Source organism: Oncorhynchus kisutch, linkage group LG16 (genome assembly GCF_002021735.2).
Source record: "Oncorhynchus kisutch isolate 150728-3 linkage group LG16, Okis_V2, whole genome shotgun sequence".
Taxonomy (NCBI): domain Eukaryota; kingdom Metazoa; phylum Chordata; class Actinopteri; order Salmoniformes; family Salmonidae; genus Oncorhynchus; species Oncorhynchus kisutch.
Window position 1 is genome coordinate 15629295 of NC_034189.2, and position 14427 is coordinate 15643721.

Consider the following 14427-nt stretch of genomic DNA (forward strand, 5'->3'; position numbering starts at 1 on the left):
GTTTTCAGTTCTTTCCACAGATTCTCGATTGGATTCAGGTCTGGACTTTGACTTGGCCATTCTAACACCTGGACATGTTTATTTTTGAACCATTCCATTGTAGATTTTGCTTTATGTTTTGGATCATTGTCTTGTTGGAAGACAAATCTCCGTCCCAGTCTCAGGTCTTTTGCAGACTCCATCAGGTTTTCTTCCAGAATGGTCCTGTATTTGGCTCCATCCATCTTCCCATCAATTTTAACCATCTTCCCTGTCCCTGCTGAAGAAAAGCAGGCCCAAATCATGATGCTGCCACCACCATGTTTGACAGTGGGGATGGTGTGGTCAGGGTGATGAGCTGTGTTGCTTTTACGCCAAACATAACGTTTTGCATTGTTGCCAAAAAGTTCAATTTTGGTTTCATCTGACCAGAGCACCTTCTTCCACATGTTTGGTGTGTCTCCCAGGTGGCTTGTGGCAAACTTTAAACGACACTTTTTATGGATATCTTTAAGAAATGGCTTTCTTCTTGCCACTCTTCCATAAAGGCCAGATTTGTGCAATATACGACTGATTGTTGTCTTATGGACAGAGTCTCCCACCTCAGCTGTAGATCTCTGCAGTTCATCCAGAGTGATCATGGGCCTCTTGGCTGCATCTCTGATCAGTCTTCTCCTTGTATGAGCTGAAAGTTTAGAAGGACGGCCAGGTCTTGGTAGATTTGCAGTGGTCTGATACTCCTTCCATTTCAATATTATCGCTTGCACAGTGCTCCTTGGGATGTTTAAATCTTGGGAAATCTTTTTGTATCCAAATCCAGCTTTAAACTTCTTCACAACAGTATCTCGGACCTGCCTGGTGTGTTCCTTGTTCTTCATGATGCTCTCTGCTCTTTTAACGGACCTCTGAGACTATCACAGTGCAGGTGCATTTATACAGAGACTTGATTACACACAAGTGGATTGTATTTATCATCATTAGTCATTTAGGTCAACATTGGATCATTCAGAGATCCTCACTGAACTTCTGGAGAGAGTTTGCTGCACTGAAAGTAAAGGGGCTGAATAATTTTGCACGCCCAATTTTTCAGTTTTTGATTTGTTAAAAAAAGTTTGAAATATCCAATAAATGTCGTTCCACTTCATGATTGTGTCCCACTTGTTGTTGATTCTTCACAAAAAAATACAGTTTTATATTTTTATGTTTGAAGCCTGAAATGTGGCAAAAGGTCGCAAAGTTCAAGGGGGCCGAATACTTTCGCAAGGCACTGTATTTGTCATTCCATCGTCTCTTCCTCTGTCAGTTAATTTTTTTGTCTGACAGGCCTCTGATAGTTTCTCGTATTATCGATACAACGATTAGCCTCTGACGTGCCAACGACAAATGGTAATTACACCCTAGATTCTGTTGACAGTGAGCTTGTTGACGAGGTGACAGTTTGTGTTTGTTTGCGTCATTCTGATCATTCTGGTACCACCACTTCTTTCCTATATCAGTCTGTCTGCCTGTCTGACTTCTACATGTAATTAACTGTATTCCTGAGATCTACTCGTGGGTTCTTAAGTAAGGCTGTGCACCAGTGGTGTAGTGGAGGGTATACGCCACAGTGTCTCCTGACCCCTCCTGTCTCAGCCTCCAGTATTTATGCTGCAGTAGTTTATGTGTCGGGGGGCTGGGGTCAGTTTGTTATATCTGGAGTACTTCTCCTGTCCTATTCGGTGTCCTGTGTGAATCTAAGTGTGCGTTCTCTAATTCTCTCCTTCTCTCTTTCTTTCTCTCTCTCGGAGGACCTGAGCCCTAGGACCATGCCCCAGGACTACCTGACATGATGACTCCTTGCTGTCCCCAGTCCACCTGGCCATGCTGCTGTTCCAGTTTCAACTGACCTGAGCCCTAGGACCATGCCCCAGGACTACCTGACATGATGACTCCTTGCTGTCCCCAGTCTACCTGGCCATGCTGCTGCTCCAGTTTCAACTTCCACCTGACTGTGCTGCTGCTCTAGTTTCAACTGTTCTGCCTTATTATTATTCGACCATGCTGGTCATTTATGAACATTGAACATCTTGACCATGTTCTGTTATAATCTCCACCCGGCACAGCCAGAAGAGGACTGGCCACCCCACATAGCCTGGTTCCTCTCTAGGTTTCTTCCTAGGTATTGGCCTTTCTAGGGAGTTTTTCCTAGCCACCGTGCTTCTCCACCTGCATTGCTTGCTGTTTGGGGTTTTAGGCTGGGTTTCTGTACAGCACTTTGAGATATCAGCTGATGTACGAAGGGCTATATAAATAAATTTGATTTGATTTGATTTACGCAGGTTTACGCTGGGCAGACCCACTTATTTTTCAGTGGCTCTGCTGTACACCCACTTCTTCATCCCCACGATGCGTATGAAAGTAGTAGAGGTATACGCCATATATATTAATAAGGCTGATGGAACAGATCAGAATGTTTAGCTTAAAATGTTGAAAAGCTATTTCTTTACAAAATATTAACAATATGCCTTCCCCGCCCCAGTTTCAATAAAAAGCTAAAGGATGGGGCTGGAGAAATGTAACCACTCTCAAATTCATTCACAGAGCTTTGGATCTAAGGACTGACCATCGATGACATCAAAATGATAGTACTAACCATGTTTTGAAGCTATATAGTGTTTGTTTGCATTTACTTTGTTTCAAAATCATTGGAGTAAAACAAGCTTATATTTTGTGTTCTGATGTGGTATGGCAGCTGAACTAAGCTCATGAAGCATTTATAAGATCTATTCGTCAAGTATTAAATGGGTAATAATATATTTAAAAGTCAAAAAATGGATGTAGCAACTGCTGATTGCCCCTTTAATGTCAATCCCTGTATTGGTGCCTTTTTTATCCATCTTTGCCATGACATGCGTACTGTGTCTACTGTATGTATAGGCTATGCAAATGTATGCATCAAAATGATTGGAAACACCTTTCAATGTTTAATGAGATTAGAGAACACCCATTGGGAGGAATCTTAGGCCATTCCTCCATACAGAATCTTTCCAGATCCTTGATATCCTTCATATGTGCCTATGGACTGCCCTCTTCAATTCAAAATACAGGTTTTCAATGGGGTTCAAGTCCCGAGACTGAGATGGCCATTGCAAAATGTAGATTTTGTGGTCAATTAACAATTTCTTTGTGGATTTTGATGTATGCTTGGGGTTATAATCCTGATGTAAGATCCACTTGCGGCCAAGTTTCAGCCTCCTGGCAGAGGCAACAGATCCACCACCACATTTTACAGTAGGTATGTGGTACTTTTCTGCTTATGCATCCTTATTTCAACACCAAACCTTCCACTAGTGGGCGTGGCCAAAGTGCTCTATTTTCATGTCATCCAACAAATGTAAACACCTGAAGTTTACTAAACGACATTGGCACTTGGATTGGAACCGGTGCTCTGGTCAGATGACATGAACATAGAGCTCTGGGTGGCAAGTTTATTGTTCACATGCTTTCATTCAACCTCAACAAATAGAAGTGATATGAAAGGGATAGGAGATACAGTATTGTCATTGGCTCTGATGATGTAGGTTACATATTTGTTTCAGAAATGTGTAAGATATATAATGAACCAAAATATAAACACAATATGCAATCATTTTAAAGTTTTTACTGAGATACAGTTTATATAAGGAAATCAGTCAATTGAAATATTTTCATTAGGCACTAATCTATGGATTTCAAATGACTGGGAATACAGATACTCATCTGTTGGTCACAGATACCGTAAAAAGAAGTACGGGCGGGAAGCAGAAAACCAGTCAGTCAGTATCTGGTATGACCGCTATTCGCCTCATGCGGCGCAACACATCTCCTTCCCATAGAGTTGGTCAGGCTATTGACGGTGGTATGTGGAATGCTGTCCCTCTCTTCAATGGCTCTGTGAAGTTGCTGGATATTGGTGAGAACTGGAACATGCTGTGGTACATGTTGATCCAGAGCATTCCGTTTAGGTTTTTGTTCAGTTCTGTAACTTCCTTGACAAGTTACAGTAATGTCTTATTCCTTTATTCATTTTTGTACATTTACATTATCCTGTACCTTTTGTTTCATCTCTCATTTGATCAAAAAAGAGTTTATACTACTGCAAATAAGTAATAACTAATTGAACCTCTGTCTTCTGTCTTCTTCTGTTTGGCTGAGAGTGTCAGGTTATCTTTACATTTACAGGTGATTTACAGTTAACATTTCATTGGTTGTAGCTTCAGTGCTGTTTCTATCTCATGGCACCAGAATCATGTGGTAAACAATCACCGCCCAAGGAAAGTCATGTGATTTCCAACTCTCATGACATCATCATCCCAGAAATGTTTTTGTCAATTAAACCAATTTCTGTCAAACCTGCTCCACCTGTAAGTTAGGTTTACCCTTCAGCTCTGAGTATGAGTTAATCATTGGCACTGACCCAAGATGATGATGTTAAGGTGTGCCCTGCAAAGCAGGAATTGAGGGTTGTTAAAAGTTCTCTTTATTTAGATTTGGAGCAGGGGGCCTATATGTGTTTTATGTGTCCAGGCTGACTATATAGGATATATTAGGACATATTCTGTACACGTTTATCCTCTAGTGCAGTGCTCTCTAACCGTTCCTGGAGAGCTGTCATCCTATAGGTTTTCAATCCAACCCAAGTTGAAACTAAACCAGTTCTGCTTCTCAACCGTCCAATTATTAGAATCGGGTGTGCTAGATTACTGTTGTAGTGAAAAACCTACAGGATGACAGCTTTCCAGGAACAGGGTTGGAGAGCCCTGCCTTAATGTAACATAGTAAACTGGTTGTTAAACAAAATATAATATACACAGAGTATACCAAACACTAGGAACACATCCCCTTTTGCCCTCAGAACAGCCTCAATGTGTCAGGACATGGACACTTCAAGGCTCTTGATACACATGGGAAACTGTTGAGCATGAAGTACCCAGCAGCGTTGCACTTCTTGACACAAACCACTGTGCCTGGCACCTCCTACCATACCCCGTTCAAAAGCACTTCAATCTTTTGTCTTGCCCATTCACCCTCTTTATGGCACACATACACAACCCATGCCTCACTTGTCTCAAGGCTTAAAAATCCTTCTTTAACCCGTCTCCTCCCCTTCATTTACAATGATTGGAGTGGATTTAACAAGTGACATCAATAAGGGATCATAGCTTTCACCTGGTCAGTCTTTGTCTTGGAAAGAGCAGGTGTTCTTAAGGTTTTGTACCCTCAGCGTATATTCCAGAATGTAAATCTATGTGGATGTCATCGTCAATTTGCAACATTTCGTTCTAATGTTTTCAAGCATCACTCTCAATAAGGAAGCAGCACCACCAGTTAGTTACAGTATCAACCTTATTCACCAAGACCTGTCCCCATCTCACCTGAACAGTACTCCATCTCACATATTTGCTCATCTATCACTCCAGAGTAAATTCCTCTCACTGCTCTATGATAACTATTACAAAGGCATATTTGTCATTCCATCGTCTTTTCCTCTGTCAGTTTATTTTTTTGTCTGACAGGCCTCTGATAGTTTCTCGTATTATCGATACAACGATTAGCCTCTGACGTGCCAACGACAAATGGTAATTACACCCTAGATTCTGTTGACAGTGAGCTTGTTGACGAGGTGACAGTTTGTGTTTGTTTGCGTCATTCTGATCATTCTGGTACCAAATCAAATCAAATCAAATCAAATTTATTTATATAGCCCTTCGTACATCAGCTGATATCTCAAAGTGCTGTACAGAAACCCAGCCTAAAACCCCAAACAGCAAGCAATGCAGGTGTAGAAGCACGGTGGCTAGGAAAAACTCCCTAGAAAGGCCAATACCTAGGAAGAAACCTAGAGAGGAACCAGGCTATGTGGGGTGGCCAGTCCTCTTCTGGCAGTGCCGGGTGGAGATTATAACAGAACATGGCCAAGATGTTCAAATGTTCATAAATGACCAGCATGGTCGAATAATAATAAGGCAGAACAGTTGAAACTGGAGCAGCAGCACAGTCAGGTGGAAGTTGAAACTGGAGCAGCAACATGGCCAGGTGGACTGGGGACAGCAAGGAGTCATCATGTCAGGTAGTCCTGGGGCATGGTCCTAGGGCTCAGGTCAGTTGAAACTGGAACAGCAGCATGGCCAGGTGGACTGGGGACAGCAAGGAGTCATCATGTCAGGTAGTCCTGGGGCATGGTCCTAGGGCTCAGGTCCTCCGAGAGAGAGAAAGAAAGAGAGAAGGAGAGAATTAGAGAACGCACACTTAGATTCACACAGGACACCGAATAGGACAGGAGAAGTACTCCAGATATAACAAACTGACCCCAGCCCCCCGACACATAAACTACTGCAGCATAAATACTGGAGGCTGACCACCACTTCTTTCCTATATCAGTCTGTCTGCCTGTCTGACTTCTACATGTAATTAACTGTATTCCTGAGATCTACTCGTGGGTTCTTAAGTAAGGCTGTGCACCAGTGGTGTAGTGGAGGGTATACGCAGGTTTACGCTGGGCAGACCCACTTATTTTTCAGTGGCTCTGCTGTACACCCACTTCTTCATCCCCACGATGCGTATGAAAGTAGTGGAGGTATACGCCATATATATTAATAAGGCTGATGGAACAGATCAGAATGTTTAGCTTAAAATGTTGAAAAGCTATTTCTTTACAAAATATTAACAATATGCCTTCCCCGCCCCAGTTTCAATAAAAAGCTAAAGGATGGGGCTGGAGAAATGTAACCACTCTCAAATTCATTCACAGAGCTTTGGATCTAAGGACTGACCATCGATGACATCAAAATGATAGTACTAACCATGTTTTGAAGCTATATAGTGTTTGTTTGCATTTACTTTGTTTAATATCATTGGAGTAAAACAAGCTTATATTTAGTGTTCTGATGTGGTATGGCAGCTGAACTAAGCTCATGAAGCATTTATAAGATCTATTCGTCAAGTATTAAATGGGTAATAATATATTTAAAAGTCAAAAAATTGATGTAGCAACTGCTGATTGCCCCTTTAATGTCAATCCCTGTATTGGTGCCTTTTTTATCCATCTTTGCCATGACATGCGTACTGTGTCTACTGTATGTATAGGCTATGCAAATGTATGCATCAAAATGATTGGAAACACCTTTCAATGTTTAATGAGATTAGAGAACACCCATTGGGAGGAATCTTAGGCCATTCCTCCATACAGAATCTTTCCAGATCCTTGATATCCTTCATATGTGCCTATGGACTGCCCTCTTCAATTCAAAATACAGGTTTTCAATGGGGTTCAAGTCCCGAGACTGAGATGGCCATTGCAAAATGTAGATTTTGTGGTCAATTAACAATTTCTTTGTGGATTTTGATGTATTCTTGGGGTTATAATCCTGATGTAAGATCCACTTGCGGCCAAGTTTCAGCCTCCTAGCAGAGGGAACAGATCCACCACCACATTTTACAGTAGGTATGGGGTACTTTTCTGCTTATGCATCCTTATTTCAACACCAAACCTTCCACTAGTGGGCGTGGCCAAAGTGCTCTATTTTCATGTCATCCAACAAATGTAAACACCTGAAGTTTACTAAACGACATTGGCACTTGGATTGGAACCGGTGCTCTGGTCAGATGACATGAACATAGAGCTCTGGGTGGCAAGTTTATTGTTCACATGCTTTCATTCAACCTCAACAAATAGAAGTGATATGAAAGGGATAGGAGATACAGTATTGTCATTGGCTCTGATGATGTAGGTTAAATATTTGTTTCAGAAATGTGTAAGATATATAATGTAAACAGTCAAGCGATAGGGGTGGAGAAATGCAGCCACTCACAGACATTCATGGCCACAGACCGACCATCCACTGGACCAAATATAAAAAGTTTACAATGCTTTAAAATAAAAAATGAATTATAATCATTTTATGTAGGTGTGAACAAATGTTTTAAATTTTTATTAAAAAACTGCTCACATTTTAGTCTCTGAACGGAAAAGATGAACAAGGCAGGTCACAATCAGTAAGCACATCAACCTTAATGCCCCCCCCCCCCAGGTTCCCACGTGAATTTAATTGAACATTTTCTAGTTTCAGAGATCACAACACATCTCTCACCCAATATTTATAAAATGGGGGAGCTGCCATCTTCCAGTTCTGTAGTATTAGCCATCTAGCTAAAAGAGTTGTATAAGCAACAGTGTCCAACTGGATTCTTGACAGGGGGGTACCTATGGGCAGTCCTCCAAAAAGGGCTGTAAGGGGAGACAGATCTATAACAGTGTCATATATATCAGAGAAACATTTAAATATTCATTCCCAGAAACCTGACAGTTTATGACAGCCCCAAAACATATGCAACAGTGTGGCTGGTTCCATTGTACATCTGACACAGGTAGGATCAAAATCTGAGAATATTCTTCCAAGTTTGGCCCCAGACCAATGGATACGGTGAACCACCTTGAATTGAATGAGGCTGTGTCTAGTGCTAAAAGAGGACGAGTGCACCCTGTGCAGCACAGATTCCCAGGTGTCTTCCCCAAGTTCCTCCCCCAATTTCTTTTCCCATCGAGTCTTTAAAGGCACCAAAGAAGGGTTCTGTAAGTCATGGATTAATGCATATACATCTGAAATTGCACCCCTAGGAAGCTTGTTCAGCTCCAAGATGTTCTCTATAGCTGTATTTGCAGGCCTATGGGGAAATACAGGTGTGTTAGCTTTGACAAAGTTCCTAGTCTGGAGATAGCAGAAAAAGTGGGATTGGGGGAGGCTGAACTTTTCCTGTAGCTGAGCAAAAGAGGCAAATGTATCAAAGAATAATTGGGCTAGTGAGGAGATGCCTAGCGAGTGCCAGATGCCTAAAGCCCCATCATTCAAAGATGGAGGAAATAAAATGTTCTGATTGATTGGGCCTGATAGAGAAAAGCCTCGGAGGCTAAAGGCTAAACGGAATTGATTCCAAATTTTAAGAGACTGCTTTACAATTGGGTTGACACACCTTTTGCCTAGGGACACTGGGAGAGACGAGCACAACACAGAAGAAAGTGCAGCAGGTTTACACGATTCAGACTCCATCTGGACCCAGAGTGGTCTAGGGCCAGTAGGATCAGTCTGCAGCCAGTACAGAAGGGCTCTGAAATTTGCAGCCCTGTAGTATGTCGGAAAATTTTGTAGAGCTAAACCCCCCAATGACTTAGGCTTCTGTAAATGTTTTCTACCAATCCGTGGTACCTTGCCATCCCAAATAAAATGCATGAATGTTTGATCCAGTGAAATAAAAAAAGATTTTGGAATAGAAATGGGTAAACATTGAAATAAATATAAAAATTTGGGCAACACACTCATTTTAATGACATTAATCCTTCCGATAAGAGAAAGAGATAGCGAATTCCAAAAAGTAAAAGATTGTTTCAAACTGTCTGCTAGAGCAAAAAGGTTTCCTTGTCACTTTAACTCCCAAGTATGTGAATTGATCCCAGACAATCCTAAACTGAGAACTTGTAAAAGAGCACTTTAAAGCAGCCCTGTTTACAGGAAAAAGCTCACTCTTGCCTCAATTCTGTCACGGTTTACCTCTGTTGAAGGAAAGGCGGACCAAAACACGGCGTGGTTTGTGTTCATCTTGATATTTAATTAAAGAAAGTACTGAACACTGAATACAAAAACAATAAACAAATAACAACTGTGAAGCTAAATGAGAACTGTGATGACACAATCAATCAACATAGACAATCACACACAAACAGTGCAACCCAGGCTACCTAAGTATGATTCTCAATCAGAGACAACTAATGACACCTGCCTCTGATTGAGAAACATACAAATCCCCAAATCATAGAAAAACAAACATAGACTGCCCACCCAACTCACGCCCTGACCATACTAAATAAATACAAAACAAAGGAAATAAAGGTCAGAACGTGACAAATTCAGCTTGTACAATGAGATTGATCCAAACTTTTTAAGAACAGATAAGGCACGTGGTAATGAGGTATCAGAGTTAGAGGTAAACAAAAGGAGGTTGTCAGCATATAGCGAGACTTTCTGTTCTAAACCCGTCCTGATTATTCCATGAATGGCATCATTAGAGCGTAGTGCAATGGCGAGAGGCTCAATTGACAAAGCAAACAACAAGGGGGAGAGTGGACAACCCTGTCTAGATCCGCGGTGCTAGGGAAAAAGAGGACAAGTTGTTAGTCCATACAGGAGCCATGTGGGAAAAAGAAATAATTTTTATCCACGCAATGAATTTGGGGCCAAAGCCAAATCTATAAAGGGCAGCTGTAAGGTAATCCCACTCAACGCGGTCAAACGCTTTTTCCTCATCAAGTGAGACCACCACCTCCGGGTCCTCCAACGCTGGGGAGTACAGTATATTCATAAGGCGCCTAACATTGAAAAACAAATGCCTATTTCTCACAAAGCCAGTCTGGTCAGAGTGTATTACTTGGTGCAGCGAGCCTTCCATACGGATGGCTAAAAGTTTTGCTAGGATTTTGTAATCACAGTTTAAAAGCAAGATTGGGCGATAGGATCCACATTCCAGGGGGTCTTTGTTTTTCTTTAATAGAAAACGTCCTGTAAAATTCGGTTGGAAAACCACCCGGAATCTGTGATTTACCACTTTTCATTGCTGTTGCAATCTCCTCAGGTGTAAATTCTTGTAGACAGTCATGGGAGTCTGTATCAATTGAAGGCATATTCAAGCCATTAAAGAAGGAATCAATCAGCAAAGGGTCTTGAGGGGATTCAGAGGTTTATAGCGCAGAGTAAAATTGTTTGAATTGATAATTGATCTCTTTATGTATAACTGTGGTGGCACCAGACGGGGTCCTTATTTGTGGGATTAAACGTGAGGCCTCAGATTTATGGATCTGATGTGCAAGGAGTTTACTGGCCTTGTCGCCTTGTTCATACACTCTGTACCGAGCTCGCAAGAGTAACTGTTCAGCTTGCCTGGTAGAAAGCTCATCAAATTCAGATTGGAGTAGTTGGCGCTCTTTATGCAGATCAGAGGAAGGATCCGTAGCATACTTCTCATCCAATGTGGCTATGGACTCGCTCAGGTACCGAAGTCGCTGAGAGCGAACTCTGTTTTGGTTGGCTGTATAAGAAATAATTTGGCCACGTAGGTATGCTTTGAGAGACTCCCATATGGTAGAGTAGGACATACCTGGTGTTGAATTAGTTTCTAGGAATAAGGTGATTTCAGAAGAAAAGAAATTGACAAACTCCTTATCTGAGAGTAAAATGGGGTTAAGACGCCATTGATAACACATAGGAGGTCGCTGGGGAAACTCTAGTTCAAGCACTAATAGTGAATGGTCAGAAATAACAATACTCTCGTAAGTTCACCGCTGAAGGTTAGGAAGAAGTTTTTTGTCCAAAAATAAGTAATCAATCCGGGAGTACAGTGCCTTGCGAAAGTATTCGGCCCCCTTGAACTTTGCGACCTTTTGCCACATTTCAGGCTTCAAACATAAAAATATAAAACTGTATTTTTTTGTGAAGAATCAACAACAAGTGGGACACAATCATGAAGTGGAACGACATTTATTGGATATTTCAAACTTTTTTAACAAATCAAAAACTGAAAAATTGGGCGTGCAAAATTATTCAGCCCCCTTAAGTTAATACTTTGTAGCGCCACCTTTTGCTGCGATTACAGCTGTAAGTCGCTTGGGGTATGTCTCTATCAGTTTTGCACATCGAGAGACTGACATTTTTAAAGTAATTTTCTAGATTTTCTGGATTTTTGTTTTAGATTACGTCTCTCACAGTTGAAGTATACCTATGATAAACAATTACAGACCTCTACATGCTTTGTAAGTAGGAAAACCTGCAAAATCGGCAGTGTATCAAATGCTTGTTCTCCCCACTGTATGTATGTGTATATACGCTGTGGGAATGTATATATGTATGTGTCACGAATCCCGCTTCCTGAGTCTGTGTTTGCCTGTGTTTCTGTCCTGGAGTGTGTTTCCGGTGTCCTGGAACGCACCCTGTCTGGTTGCCGGGCGAATTAGCTTGTTGGGAGATCGATGTTCACCCGCACCTGTATCCCATCAGTAATCTGCACACCTGTCCTGATCATCACCTCTCCCCTTCAAAAGCTCTGACCTGACATCCATTCCCTGCTGGATCGTTAGCCATGAACAGTATGTTGTGCCCACGAACCAGCCTCCAGTTTATAGAGTTTGTTTGGTTTATTGTTTTGTACGTCTTGCTTGCCTTTAACTTACCGCCGTTTGTTTTGTCTACAGCCATTCACCCGGAACCCATACCCCATCCCTGTCTGCTCGTCGCCAGTGTGTTATCCATTGGATCTGCATCTCCACTCCCATCAACCCACCTCCGCTGCCCGCTCCTCCACCCGGAACTATCTACCTCCACGTTCTCATTGATTAATAAATACTCACCATCTTTATACTCACCTTGTCCTGGTCTGCTTCTGGGTCCAATTCTGGTAATCCATGACATGAATGTATATTATTTTACTGCTCTAGGGATGTAATTATTGTTTGGATAACCTTATTTCAGTCAAATCAAAATGTATTTGTTTATATTTTACTTTATGTATTGATTTTTATCTTTTAATCTTTCATTTTTTCACTCTTTATGTGATGTGCAATGCAGAGAACGCCGGAAGAAGCGTTCTCATTTAATTACCATAGTAAATGATTGTAATGTTTGTTTGTCAATTAATCCCATAAGGGATGAGTTGCCAATTGGGGATTTGACACAAATCTCTCTTCATTCAAAGGCTCAATCATGGACACTCTTACTGACAGTTGTGGCTGCTTTGCACAATGTATTGTTGTCTCTACCTTGTCCTTTGTGCTGTTTGTGACCAATAATATTTGTACCCTGTTTTGTGCTGGTACCATGTTGTGCTGCTGCCATGTTGCGTTGCTGCCATGCTATGTTGTCTTAGGTCTCTCTTTATGTTGTGTTGTCTCTCTTGTCATGTGTGTTTTGTCCTATATTTTTTATCTCAGCCCCCGTCCCCGCAGGAGGCCTTTTGCCTTTTGGTAGGCCATCATTGTAAATAAGAATGCGTTCTTAACTGACTTGCCTAGTTAAATAAAGGTTCAATAAAATAACAAAAATCTCCTCCGTATCCTGACAGAGAAAGAAATGCAACTCTAAACACAAGTCAAGGAAGTTTGATCTTCTTGTAATAAAAGTTGACGTTCTTCTCGTATTCAACTGAAATCATGTTTTCAAGAGATTTAGAATTATTCAACAGTTTAACGATTTGTTATTTGACACAAAATGTCTTTAACAATTAAATGTCATCACCTGGCATGCAAACAGTGAAATTAGTTTTGATGTTAATATGGTTGTCTTGATATCCAGTAAGGTATTTTATGCACTAAAATAAATTAGGTATTCTTCTGAACATGCTTGTTACTAAATTACACTGAACAAAAATATAAACATAACATGTAAAGTGTTTGTCCCATGTTTCATGATCGCAGAAATGTTCCATACACACAATTGTATTTCTCTCAGATTTGGTGCACACATTTGTTTAAATCCCTGTTGAGCATTTAGTGCCATTAGTGAGTATTTCTCCTTTGCTAATATAATCCATCCACCTGACAGGTGTGGCATATCAAGAAGATGGTTTAACATGAACATTACACAGGTGCACCTTGCGCTGGGGATAATTAAAGGCCACTAAAATGTGCAGTTTCATCACACAACACAATGCCACAGATGTCTTAAGTTTTGAGGGAGCGTGTAATTGGCATGCTGACTGCAGGAATCTCCACCAGAGCGGTTGCCAGAGAATGTAATGTTAATTCCATCATCTCTAGCACCAAACCAGTGTGAAAACAACACATTTATATGATCAGTGGATAAAAAGATGAGAAGAAAGGTCATAAAAAAATGTTTCTCTGTGATATCACAGGGTAGGATTAAAAGTTAAAAACAGTGGTTTTCAAAACCGGTCATGATTCTAGCCCAGTGGAGGGTATTTTCTTGATCCCCACGTCACTGTGAATCTCATAGTGTTTGAACATCAATGCTTTTGAAATGCTTGGACTTTTGAACTAAGAACTGCGACAAAAAAAAGTAGAAATGCACCTTTTTCAAAACTGTTGACACTGGTATTGTGCTGGAGATAATGGAAATGCGGTTGTCCTTTAAAGAGGACGGCCTTTAAAAAGCAATGAATCCCTTTGAAAACAGCCTATGTGGCATCGATATGATTCTGAAAAAGTTATTTGAGTTTCATAAAATTGACTACAAAGTGTAAATAGAATAATTTTGTATATAAAGTCAGTCTGGTCTAAAACAGTGTTTGGAACATCCATGCGTCACAACGGCTAAATGAAGTTTGGGTTTTGATTACTGCAGTGATCACTATCCAACAGTATTGACAGTGTGACAGACCTGCTCAGCAGCTCTGACTGTTGACATAAGACAACACGTCACACATGTTTTACTT

The 14427-nt window shown here is 41.0% G+C and overlaps 1 long non-coding RNA gene across 1 annotated transcript; it reads left to right on the forward strand.

Moving 5' to 3' along the window:
* The first annotated feature begins 12085 nt into the window (after nt 1-12085).
* LOC116354046 (uncharacterized) lies at nt 12086-12398 on the forward strand. Its single transcript, XR_004203490.1, has 2 exons — nt 12086-12127; nt 12233-12398. It is a non-coding gene; the product is annotated as an uncharacterized LOC116354046 (long non-coding RNA).
* The last annotated feature ends 2029 nt before the right edge of the window (nt 12399-14427 follow it).